We start from the raw sequence: 13,254 nt of genomic DNA, 5'->3' as shown, positions 1-13,254 counted from the left end.
GATCGCGCCCATCAGTCGTGATCACTGAATAAGAAAGACCATTGCGAGACGGTCCGACGGCGTGCGCGTCAAGTTTACTGCTGAAGGTGTAGCCTAATGACAGGCGCCAGCGCCCGTAACTCGACGCTACGTCGCGTCGTTGGATGACGTTACCAGCCACGGGTTCCTGTTATCGATTTGTTCCTCCAGACAACCTGTACAACCCCTTCTACGTTTACTGCTACAGTTCTGGGATACTGTGTATGAGTTAGGCGTTTTATTTGTGTTTTCTCAATGGTGATGGTTGTCCCAGTCTGGCTGACATGGAACAGCGTCCGTCGATCGCGACGCCTCCGATATGTAACTGTTGAAGACAAACTCCTCGCTTGGTTGATTAGTTTCAGACACTATCTCCCTTAGACTGATATCAGTGTATGGATGGAGCAGCACGCCGGAATGTGTAAGCAGTCCTTGTTTAAAATTGAAGCACTGGTGTTCGAAGTCTGTCGGTCTTCTTTACTTCCAACCCACAGCCACTGCACCACTCGGTACCGCAACAACTCCCTTGATCTGGAACAATTAACCAAATATGCTTCGCGTGTTCGCGACAGGCTGATAAGGTTACGCGAACTTGACAACATCTACATCTACATCTACTCTTATACTCCGCAAGCCACTCAACGGTGTGTGACGGAGGGCACTTTACGTGCCACTGTCATTACCTCCCTTTTCTGTTCCAGTCGCGTATGGTTCGCGGGAAGAACGACTGCCGGAAAGCCTCCGTGCGCGCTCGAATCTCTCTAATTTTACATTCGTGATCTCCTCGGGGGGTATATGTAGGGGGAAGAAATATATTCGATACCTCATCCAGAAACGCACCCTCTCGAAACTTGGACAGCAAGCTACGCCGCGATGCAGAGCGCCTCTCTTGCAGAGTCTGCCACTTGAGTTTGCTAAACATCTCCGTAACCCTATCACGGTTACCAAATAGCCCTGTGACGAAACGCGCCGCTCTTCTTTTGATCTTCTCTATCTCCTCCGTCAACCCGACCTGGTACGGATCCCACACTGATGAGCAATACTCAATTATAGGTCGAACGAGTGTTTTGTAAGCCGCCTCCTTTCTTAATGGACTACATTTTCTAAGGACTCTCCCAATGAATCTCAACCTGGCACCCGCCTTACCAACAATTAATTTTATATGATCATTCCACTTCAAATCGTTCCGTACGCATACTCCCAGATATTTTACAGAAGTAACTGCTACCAGTGTTTGTTCCGCTATCATATAATCATACAATAAAAGATCCTTCTTTCTATGTATTCCCAATACATTACATTTGTCTATGTTAAGGGTCAGTTGCAACTCCCTGCACCAATTGCCTATCAGTTGCAGATCTTCCTGAATTTCGCTACAATTTTCTAGTGCTGCAACTTCTCTGTATACTACAGCATCATCCGCGAAAAGCTGCATGGAACTTCCGACACTGTCTACTAGGTTATTTATATATATTGTGAAAAGCAATGGTCCCATAACACTTCCCTGTGGCACGCCAGAGGTTACTTTAACGTCTGTAGACGTCTCTCCATTGATAACAACATGCTGTGTTCTGTTTGCTAAAAACTCTTCAATCCAGCCACACAGCTGGTCTGATATTCCGTAGGCTCTTACTTTGTTTATCAGGCGACAGTGCGGAACTGTATCGAACGCCTTCCGGAAGTCAAGGAAAATAGCATCTACCTGGGAGCCTGTAGCTAATATTTTCTGGGTCTCATGAACATATAAAGCGAGTTTGGACTCACACGATCGCTGTTTCCGGAATCCATGTTGACTCCTACAGAGTAGATTCTGGGTTTCCAAAAACGACATTATACTCGAGCAAAAAACATGTTCTAAAATTCTACAACAGATCGACGTCAGAGATATAGGTCTATAGCTTTGCGCATCTGCTCGACGACCCTTCTTGAAGACTGGGACTACCTATGCTCTGTTACAATCATTTGGAAACTTCCGTTCCTCTAGAGACTTGCGGTACACGGCTGTTAGGAGGGGGGCAAATTCTTTCGCGTACTCTGTGTAGAATCAAATTGATATCCCGTCAGGTCCAGTGGACTTTTCTCTGTTGAGTGATTTCAGTTGCTTTCCTATTTTTCGTTTGTGCGAGGATTTAGAGAAGGAACTGCAGTGCGGTCTTCCAATGTGAAACAGCTTTGGAAAAAGGTGTTTAGTATTTCAGCTTTACGCGTGTCATCCTCTGTTTCAATGCCATCATCATCCCGGAGTGTCTGGATATGCTGTTTCGAGCCACTTACTGATTTAACGTAAGACCAGAACTTCCTAGGATTTTCTGTCAAGTCGGTACATAGAATTTTACTTTCGAATTCACTGAACGCTTCACGCATAGCCCTCCTTACGCTAACTTTAATATCGTTTAGCTTCTGTTTGTCTGAGAGGTTTTGGCTGCGTTTAAACCTGGAGTGAAGCTCTCTTTGCTTTCGCAGTAGTTTCCTAACTTTGTTGTTGAACCACGGTGGGTTTTTCCCGTCCCTCACAGTTTTACTCGGCACGTACCTGTCAAAAACACATTTTACGATTGCCTTGAACTTTTTCCATAAACACTCAACATTGTCAGTGTCGGAACAGAAATTTTCATTTTGATCTGTTAGATAGTCTGTAATCTTCGTTCTATTACTCTTGCTAAACAGATATAACTGTAGTTCTTATGCTCGGTTTGCGAATGAGTGTTCAAACGCAGATCATAGGATCTCTTCAATTATAAAGCCCATCACTCAAGCCGGTGCCACATCATGATTTTGCGACGATGTTGATTTAGTAATTAATAAAGCGTCGTCAAGGCGTCGCTACGGTGTTAATTCAACAATTAATGCGCAGTAATTACAGATATAAAATACTCTTCTGACAACATACAGAAAGCGTCGTATTTCGGTGTAAACTTGCTGTTCACTCTTAATAAAATCACTAAATCACTTTTAAAGTCTGCGTTCTCTCAAGAAATAGTTAATTTCACAATACACAGTATATTTCCATTAAATGACGTAGCCGACTCGAAGCATTAAGGTTATGCTGGAATTTATTGAACTTCGTAATTATTTAAACCTGCACTGAAAACCTACAGATCTGTCATTCAGGGCCTTTAATCTATCTGCATCAGCGATTCTGACACTGGTTACGGCTTCCGACAAGACAACAAGGCGTAACTATTAGTTCTTCGTGATCGCGTGTAGCTGCTTCCTACTCAAGGCTAATAATACAGTTTATGTTGGCGGTTGGTATATTGCTGTCTCCTTTGATGTTCGTGTCAGTCATAGGTCATGAAGGCTAAGTCCCAGCATTAATCAGGTATCACACGATTTACTTTTCTTTCACATGTAATAACTGCTCCGTTGTCTGGCTAAACCGTAAATGTTATTTTACTTCATTTCGAAATTTTGACTAGTACGGCAAGTCGATACTGGAAAACTTTTAAAACTTCGGTGGAAACAATCTAGTAGCGTTCAATAGGCTAACTACTATTGCGACGTCTACAAGAGAGACTGAATTAACATCTCTATTGCCATGGTACATTGTAGTCGCAGCGAACTTACAGCTCGGTGCCGCTACAACTATCTTCTTGGATAAATGTTATCTCTTATCAATTTATGATCTGGGCTTTAACCTTCGTAAAGAATATATTTTGAATTATTTATTCAAAGTTTCAGGATTCGTATCATCTGATAGTCTTTCATTTAGTCTTTTCTTTATAATAAACGTTATTAGTTACACAGTATTCCTATTAGTCAAACCTGCAGTAGTGTTAATTTTGTTGTCAGTACCTCCCATCAATATCAGGACAACTAATTTTGCTATTTCTTTTACTACCAAAGGGCTTTTATTAGGGTTTCAATATTTGGGGTATTATATAAAGCACTCCGTCGTCAGTCCAAGAGTGGCCTACCGGGACCATCCGACCGCCGTGTCATCCTCGGTGGAGGATGCGGATGGAAGGAGCGTGGGGTCAGCACGCCGCTCTCCCGGGCGTAAGATGGTATTCTTGACCGAAGCCGCTACTATTCGGTCGAGTAGCTCCTCCATTAGCATCACGAGGCTGAGTGCACCCCGAAAAAAGGCAACAGCGCATGGGGGCCTGGATGGTCACCCATCCAGGTGCCGTAGTTCGAATATAATGAATTTCCTTGAGACAGAGAAGTTGCTGTCCATGCATCAGCACGGCTTTAGAAAGCATCGCTCCTGCGAAACGCAACTCGCCCTTTTTTCACATGATACCTTGCGAACCATGGGTGAAGGGTATCAGACGGATGTCACATTCCTTGACTTCCGGAAAGCGTTTGACTCGGTGCCCCACTGCAGACTCCTAACTAAGGTACGAGCACATGGGATTGGTTCCCAGATATGTGAGTGGCTCGAAGACTTCTTAAGTAATAGAACCCAGTACGTTGTCCTCGATGGTGAGTGTTCATCGGAGGTGAGGGTATCATCTGGAGTGCCCCAGGGAAGTGTGGTAGGTCCGCTGTTGTTTTCTTTCTACATAAGTGATCTTTTGGATGGGGTGGATAGCAATGTGCAGCTGTTTGCTGATGATGCTGTGGTGTACGGGAAGGTGTCGTCGTTGAGTGACTGTAAGAGGATACAAGATGACATGGACAGGATTTGTGATGGGTGTAAAGAATGGCACCTAACTCTAAATATAGATAAACGTAAATTAATGCAGATGAGTAGGAAAAGAATCCCGTAATGTTTGAATAATCCATTAGTAGTGTAGCGCTTGACACAGTCACGTCGATTAAATATTTGGGCGTAACATTGCAGAGCGATATGAAGTGGGACAAGCATGTAATGGCAGTTGAGGGAAGGCGTATAGTCGTCTTCGGTTAATTGGTAGAATTTTGGGAAGATGTTGTTCATCTGTAAAGGAGACCGCTTATAAAACACTAATACGACCTATTCTTGAGTAGTGCTCTAGCTTTTGGAATCCCTATCCAGTCGGATTGAGGGAGGACATAGACGCAATTCAGAGGCGGGCTGCTAGATTTGTTACTGGTAGGTTTGATCATCACGCGAGTGTTACAGAAATGCTTCAGGAACTCGGGTGGGAGTCTCTGGAGGAAACAAGGCGTTGTTTTCGTGAATCGCTACTAAGGAGATTTAGAGAACCAGCATTTGAGGCTGACTGCAGTACAATTTTACTGCCGCCAACCTATATTTCGCGGAAAGACCACAAAGATACGATAAGAGAGGTTAGGGCTCGTACAGAGGCATATAGGCAGTCGTTTTTCCCTCGTTCTGTTTGGGAGTGGAACAGGGAGAGAAGATGCTAGTTGTGGTACGAGGTACCCTCCGCCACGCGCCATATGATGGATTGCGGAGTATGTATGTAGATGTAGATGTAGAATCAACTGATCAGATGTCCTTCGTGTCACATCATTTCACTAATTCCAAACCATGTACCTCGTATATAATAAGTCATCTGAATATATCGTACCAACAGTGATCCGTAGGCCTTATATTGCACTTTCAAAACTATCAGACAAGGCATTAGACCTCGTAACTTTGAATGCAGTCGTTTCCAGGTCAGTGTTCTTTCCCTCATACTGACTGACATTCCTCTCCTCCACCACTCTGAAAAGTATTTATTATCGCCGCAGAAACACATTGCATACACCCGATTTACCTCCTAAAGTGATACTGGAAATGTAAACGTTTAATGGTGCACGTCCCCGATAATTTCGTATTTGTCTCCGCACCACTTGCAAAACCACCCTAACGATAGCTATTGCCGTTAATAGTGAGACGAGTGTAATAAATTAATACCGCAAACATGCGGGCAAGGACTTTACAGAGCACATCGCATCGTATGCGTTTAGGGGAGAAATGAAATTCCATGTACCGGCACACCACAGTCAACAGAGTGAATAGGAGGGTCGAAACACGGCATAAGAGGCGGGGCGCTACAATTGGTTATTCTAATAATTGGAATGGCTTCCCAATCGATCATAAATATTGCAGCAGAGAGCTATCATTACCTCGTAAAATTGTGATACATGTGCTTACGAATTGCGTGTTGTGTATAGCGCAACTTTTTTTCCTTTCATCATTTAGCATTTGGTATTTTGTATATCACACAGCTACACAACACAACGCTACTCAAAGCATCATAAACAAAATAACATGCTATGTTCTGTAGAATGTAGGCCCTGCATAAAATATAGAGGTTCAACCACAAAAACTTGCACTTATTTAATTTTGTGAAGTTTAAATGTCGAAACGAGATTTTTGGTAAGTTCAAAATGGCTCTGAGCACTATGGGACTTAATATCTGAGGTCGTCAGTCCCCTAGAACTTAGAACTACTTAAACCTAACTAACCTAAGGACACCACACACATCCCGAAGCAGGACTCGAAACTGCGACCGTAGCGGTCGCGCGGTTCCAGACTGAAGCGCCTAGAACCGCTCGGCCAGCTGCCTTTTGGTACGTGATAGTATGCAGGTGAGCAGTAATTCTGTTGTATGCTATGTTCACTTAACTCTTGTATCAACAGAAATACTAAAGCAACTACGTTTTTTTTAATGGACCAATATATTTTTTAGAGTTATTCGAGAACTCTTAAAAGGCGGGAACAGCGATGTAACACCCCTTAAGTTGGTGTAAAAAACTTCTTCCAAAAATATCTGAGAAATTGAAAGGAAAGACGGTCAGGATCAGCTATTGCGTTGTAATGACAGCCAAGGGGGACTCTCATTCCGAGGAGTGTCTTTGTATCAGGACTTTTATTAACAAAAGAAATAAATTTCGTGAATGACTCTACAATGGCTGGAACTATATTTGTTTGCGGCTCGACATAGAGCTCGCAGATGCGTATGAAAGACGCCGATTGTATCGTATCCTTGTATGATACTTACCTGTTGGACGAGACAATCAGTTTTACTCCATAGGTACTCGTAAATGAATGGGCATTTTCCCTGTGTGGCAAAGATTCACCGGTCCGTTCGGACCTTCAATGGAGAGCTGAAACGTTAACCGTTATCATTTCACTGATAACATTGAATGTCAATGAAGAATTTTTTCATAAGGATAAAGGATTTTCTGGTGTATTTTTGGGTTCTGATTTGAGGTAGTGTACTTAAAATTTTCAACCATACGCAGATTTTACAGAAATGTAGAATTTCTGAGAGCTAAGCAAAATTTAGCTATTTAATCGTTATAACAAAACCAGTATTGTTTTGTGAAGGTTTGTGATGTAACCTGCTACAAAAAACGTTCAATTTTATGACCTATAATACGGTTAGCTTTATACTTCAGTTATATCATAATGTTGTGACCTATACATTTCTTTTACATATCGTTTTTCAAGCAAAATTCCAACAACAGGTAACAAATAAACTGGTGCCTGCTTTTGCGAATTTCTTGTCTTCAAGAAGTGATATTAATTCTCCTGCTTACTACTGATAAATCTGTGTAAACCTGTAGTGAAAAAGCAGCAAAGGGCAATGTCAGACTTTGTCAAAGAAATGTATTTTGCGCACTTCGATGAAAAGATACGGTATCAGGACAAGATACCCACGTCGAGTTTGTACAAGTTGGGAGAACGACACCTGCTTCCTATGTAAACGGGACAGTCGTGCAAAATACCAGCACTGGTGTCAAAATATCTGACCAAACAGAACATAAGAGGTTCGAGGGAAAATCGTAGTTCTGGAGTCAAAGGTGCACTCGAAAGAAACTTCTGTCTCCATTTAACATAAGACTTCGTTTACGAAACATTTTGTTGTAGGCCTACCAAAAAATGGTGACACTTCTAAGTGTGTGGCAAGTAAATTACCATGGATATCAGAAGCTAAGATGGAAGAAGGGGATTTTCGTCAGCCCTGACGTTCGGATACTTAACACTCAACAAGCAAAATTAGTACTCTTTGTAGGCAATACTAGTGTTATAATAAATCCCATTAGAAAGAAAGCAACAGAACATTTGCTAAATGGTATTTTCCAATGAATTATTAAGTGGTTCTCGGGAAATGGACTCTACCTGAATATTGAAAAAACACACCACATGCAGTTCTACATCTTCATCTACATGGATACTCTGCAAATCACATTTAAGTGCCTGGCAGAGGGTTCACCGAATCACCTTCATAATTCTCTATTATTCCAATCTCGTATAGCGCGCAGAAAGAATAAACACCTATATCTTTCCGAACGAGCTCTGATTTCCCTTATTTTTCCCTTATTTTATCGTGATGATCGTTCCTCCCTATGTAGGTCGGTGTCAACAAAATATTTTCGCATTCAGAGGAGAAGTTGGTGATTGGAATTTCTTGAGAAGATTCTGTCGCAACAAAAAACGCCTTTCTTTTATTGATTTCCAGCCCAAATCCTGTATCATTTCTGTGACACTCTCTCCCATATTTCGCGATAATACTAAACATACTGCCTTTCTTTGAACTTTTTCGATGTACTCCGTCAGTCCTATCTGGTAAGGATCCCACACCGCGCAGCAGTATTCTAAAAGAGGACGGACAAGCGTAGTGCAGGCAGTCTCCTTAGTAGGTCTCTTACATTTTTTAAGTGTCCTGCCAATAAAATGGAGCCTTTGCTTAGCCTTCTCCACAACATTTTCTATGTGTTCTTTCCAATTTAAGTTGTTTGTAATTGTAACACCTAGGTATTTAGTTGAATTTACGGATTTTAGATTAGACTGATTTATCGTGTAACCGAAGTTTAACGAGTTCCTTTTAGCGCTTATGTGGATGATCTCACACTTTTCGTTATTTAGGGTCAACTACCACTTTTCGCACCATTCAGATATTTTTTCTAAATCGTTTTGCAGTTTGTTTTGATCTTCTGATGACTGTATTAATCGATAAACGACAGCGCCATCTGCAAACAACCGAAGACGGCTGCTCAATTGTCTCCCAAATCGTTTATATAGATAAGGAACAGCGAAAGGCCTACAACACTACCTTGGCGAATGCCTGAAATCATGCTTTACTCGATAACTTTCTGTTAGTTACTACGAACTGTGACCTCTCTGACAGGAAATCGCAAATCCAGCTACATAACTGAGACGATATTCCATAAGCAGGCAATTTTACTACGAGCCGCTTGTGTGGTACAGTGTCAAAAGCCTTCCGGAAATCCAGGAATACAGAATCGATCTGAAATCCCTAATCAATAGCACTCAGCACTTCATGTGAATAAAGAGCGAGTTCTGGACAACAAATGGTCACACCAACTGTTGATGGAACACATGAGCAGTAACCAGTGAACAGGACAGAATGCTCCAAATTTTTGTGTATGCAGACTGATGAAAACTTGAACTGGAAGAAGCATATTACTGAGCTTCTCAAACAGTCAGGTTCAGCTACTTTTACTCTTGGTATAATGGCTAATCTTGGTAACAAACGTACCAACCTCCTGACATTTTTTGCATGTTTCTACTCAATAATGTCTTACGGGATAATTTTCTGGGTAACTCTTCACTCATAAAGGAAGTATTGATTCCACAAAAGCGATTTGTATGAATCATATTTGGTGTTCATTCACAGGCGTCATGTAGGTACCCTTCAAGGAGCTAGGTATTTTAACTGCGCCGTCACAATACTTGCATTCGCTAATGAAATTTGTCGTAAATAATGTGTCACAATTTGAGGAAAACATTGATGTCCATACCTACAATACAATTGGGAAAAACGACCTTTATTACCTTCTGCTAAAGCTGTCAATGGCCCAGAATGGATTTCAATATGCAGCAGCAAAAAGTTTTGATTATTTGCTCAAAAACATAAAATGTCTGTCAAAATCATTTCTCCTTACCAATTCCGTCCAATCCATTGAATAATTTCTACTTAAAAAACGGGTAGCCAGTAAAAAATAAATAAAAATAAATTAAGTGTATTTGCATGAGTAAGACTAAAAATAATAATGTGTTCATTAAGGCTAATACTAATCGTGTATACATATCCTGTAAACTGACTTGTTCCACATCATTTCGATAAAAGAATCGTCCAACTGATCTGTGGAACATGTAACTAACGAACAAACAAAAGACGAAACATTTCAAGACAAAATGAACTAAATTTAAAGATAATCTTGGATATACTTTAAAACAGGTTGTCAACAAGTTTCTTGACAACTGCAAAGATCTTATTAACGAGACTAGGTAAACAACATGCTGAGTAACTTCGAAGTATTGGATGTCTCAGCGGGCTTGAAGATGCGCTTTCTGAACTCCTGCGTCAGCTGTTTTCCAGAAAATCTAAGTGCTGCGAGCGAGGAACAGGGAGAAAGTTCATTAACACATTGAACAAATGGAACAGGTGTACCACGTCTGATGGGATGTCAGCATGATAGCAGATTACCGCTTGATGCCGCACACGGAACGTTCTCAATCAGTGCAAAGAAGAAAACACTACGGAGATTTGAGGGGGAAAAGAAAACTAATTAAGGTTTCTTGTTTTGCGTTAGACCTGAAGGATACAACTCATTATAATGTTATGTGTTCATTTTATTGTGTTTTTAATAAAGTTTTTTTGAATGTGTATGTTTTTGTGAATTTTATGGATCTTTATCATTATTTTGTGAAAAAAGCCGTATTGGAAAGAGGGAAACCCTTAGTGTTTCTTAACTTAAAATATCAAAAAACATTAGAATCCATTGAATGATTAAGAAAAAAGTTGCAAAGAATACATTTGTAGACGTGTTTAATTGTAAAAGCGCTTTTCATTTAGCGTTGGAAAATATACTGTGCCGTCGAAACATCAATCCGATTTGTTACTCTAATACGGCCAATCGCTGGCAGTTGAAAATTCAGAACTATGCATTATTAAAATTATTCCATCTAACAGTCAGCAGCGGTTTAGATTTTTGATTATAACGAACAGTTAATCTACAGCATTGTAACAACGGCTGCGTCATGAAACATTAAATACTACCAAGAACTGAATTATGCAACGGTCACTGCTCACTGCACCGGCAAATGTTATTTAATTAATGCTTTAGTTAAACACCGCGTAATCTTACTATCATTGTGGTGTACATGAAGCACCAAAGTCAGCGTTCAGACTTTGAATGACACAGGAACTGAAAGTTAGGCTAGAAAAGCAAAATCAAAGTACTGAACTCCATCAACTTGTTCTTTAACAAGTATAATTCAAGTGTACTAAGCAGATTTAACCAGCCACCGCAGCACCGCGGCATTGAAAAACAGTTGAAATAGACAATATTGAAGAAGGCTCCAGCAACCGATGAATTCCTGTCGGATTCTATGCAGTACTTCCGGGTGAGTCAGCCACTCTTTTAAGCATAACATAACGAAGGTCGTCGAAGAAGACGCTGTGCTTGGTAGTAAGAAGGCTCAGTACACACGCGTTTACAAAAAGGGTAGCAAAAGTAGTCCTTAAAAATACTATCGAGTATCATCATACCCATTTGCTGTAGAATCGTACAACTTATTCTGAGCTCAGAGATGGTGAGGTGTCTGTAACGGAACCGCCTTCTCCATTACAACTAGCATGGATTTCAAAAACATCGATATGCGAAACCCAATTGGCGCTTCTCTCTCTTGACATGCTGAAAACCATGGATCAAGGCAATCAAACTGTGCAACATTTCCGACTTTCGAAAACCATTTCGTTCTATACCACAATAATGCATATTAATGAAAATATTTTCGTGTGGGTTAGGGTATCAAACGAATTTTGTACCGGATTGAGGATTTCTTGGCAGAGAGTCTGGTGTTATTTTCAATGGAGTGTGAGCAATAAACACAGAAGTAACTTCAAAAGTGCCCCATGTGAAAGTGTGTAGGGATAGTTCCTGCTCATGGCCATTATAAGGTGGCAGTCAGTTCTAACTTCAGACCTACACAGATGTTATAGCTATTTATAAGAAAGTTCTGAAAAGAAAAGTCGCCAAATCTTCAGTTAGATCTTGATAAGATTTTAAAATGATACAAATATTGAAAAACCTTTAATTGCTTGGAAATGTAAAATGTTGCTGTTTATAAAACACAAAAACAAAGATGCTAGGACCACAGTATAGATGAGTCCCAAATACAACAAGTCAACTCTTCCAAATACCAGGATATAACCATTTACGGGAATATGAAGCAGAATACTGGAAAAATGCAGTCAGTCAGCATAGCAGATACTTTTTTAGCAACTTACTTAGCAAACGGCTGTTTGCTGTCTTGAGTTGGTGAGAAGTGACTAAAGCTGTGGCTGGGTATTAGGCTTCTCTTATGTAAGTTTCAATTTACCACAATCCTAGTTGTTCACTGAAACGTCAGAGAAACAGGTATAGGCATGCGTATTCAAATACAGAGATACGTAAAGAGGCTGAATACGGCGCTGCGGTGTGCACCGTCTATATAAGACAACAAGAGTCTGGCGCAGTTGTTAGATCGGCTACTGTTGTATTAAAGGCAGGTTATCAAGATTTAAGGGAGTTTGAAAGTGGTGTTATAGTCGGCGCACGTGCAATGAGACACAGCATCTCCGAAGTAGCGATGAAGTGGGAATTTTTCCTTACGACCATTTCGCGAGTGTACTGAGAATATCAGGGATCCGGTAAAACATCAGATCTCCGAGATCGCTACGGCCGGAGAAAGATCCTGCAAGAATGGGACCAATGACGACTGAAGAGAATCGTTCGACGTGACAGAAGTGCAGTCCCTCCGTAAATTGCTGCAGATTTCAATGCTTGACCATTAACAAATGTCAGAGTGCGAATCATTCAACGAAACATTATCGATATGGGCTTTCGGAGCCGAAGGCCCACTCGTGTACCCTTGATGACTGCACGACTCAAAGCCTTACGCCTCGCCTGGGCCCGTCAACACCGACATTGGACTGTTGATGACTGGAAACATGTTGCTTGGTGGGACGAGTCTCATTTCAAATTGTTTCGAGCGGATGGACGTGTACGGGTATGGAGACAAAACCTCATGAATCCATGGACCCTGCATGTCAGCAGGAGACTGTTCAAGCTGGTGGATGCTCTGTAATGGTGTGGGGCGTGTGCAGTTGGAATGATACGTCTAGATACGACTCTGATAGGTGACACGTACGTAAGCACTCAGTCTGATCACTCGTTCCCACTGATGTCCATTGTGGATTCCGGCAGACTTAGGCAATTCCAGCAGGACAACGTGACACTCCACACGTCCAGAATTGCTGCAGAGTAGCTCCAGGAACACTATTCTTAGTTTAATCACATCCGTTAGCCACCATACTCCCCAGACACGAACATTATTGAGCG

This window comes from Schistocerca serialis, chromosome 1, assembly GCF_023864345.2.
Source record: "Schistocerca serialis cubense isolate TAMUIC-IGC-003099 chromosome 1, iqSchSeri2.2, whole genome shotgun sequence".
NCBI lineage: Eukaryota > Metazoa > Arthropoda > Insecta > Orthoptera > Acrididae > Schistocerca > Schistocerca serialis.
Note: the sequence above shows the minus strand (reverse complement) of the source record.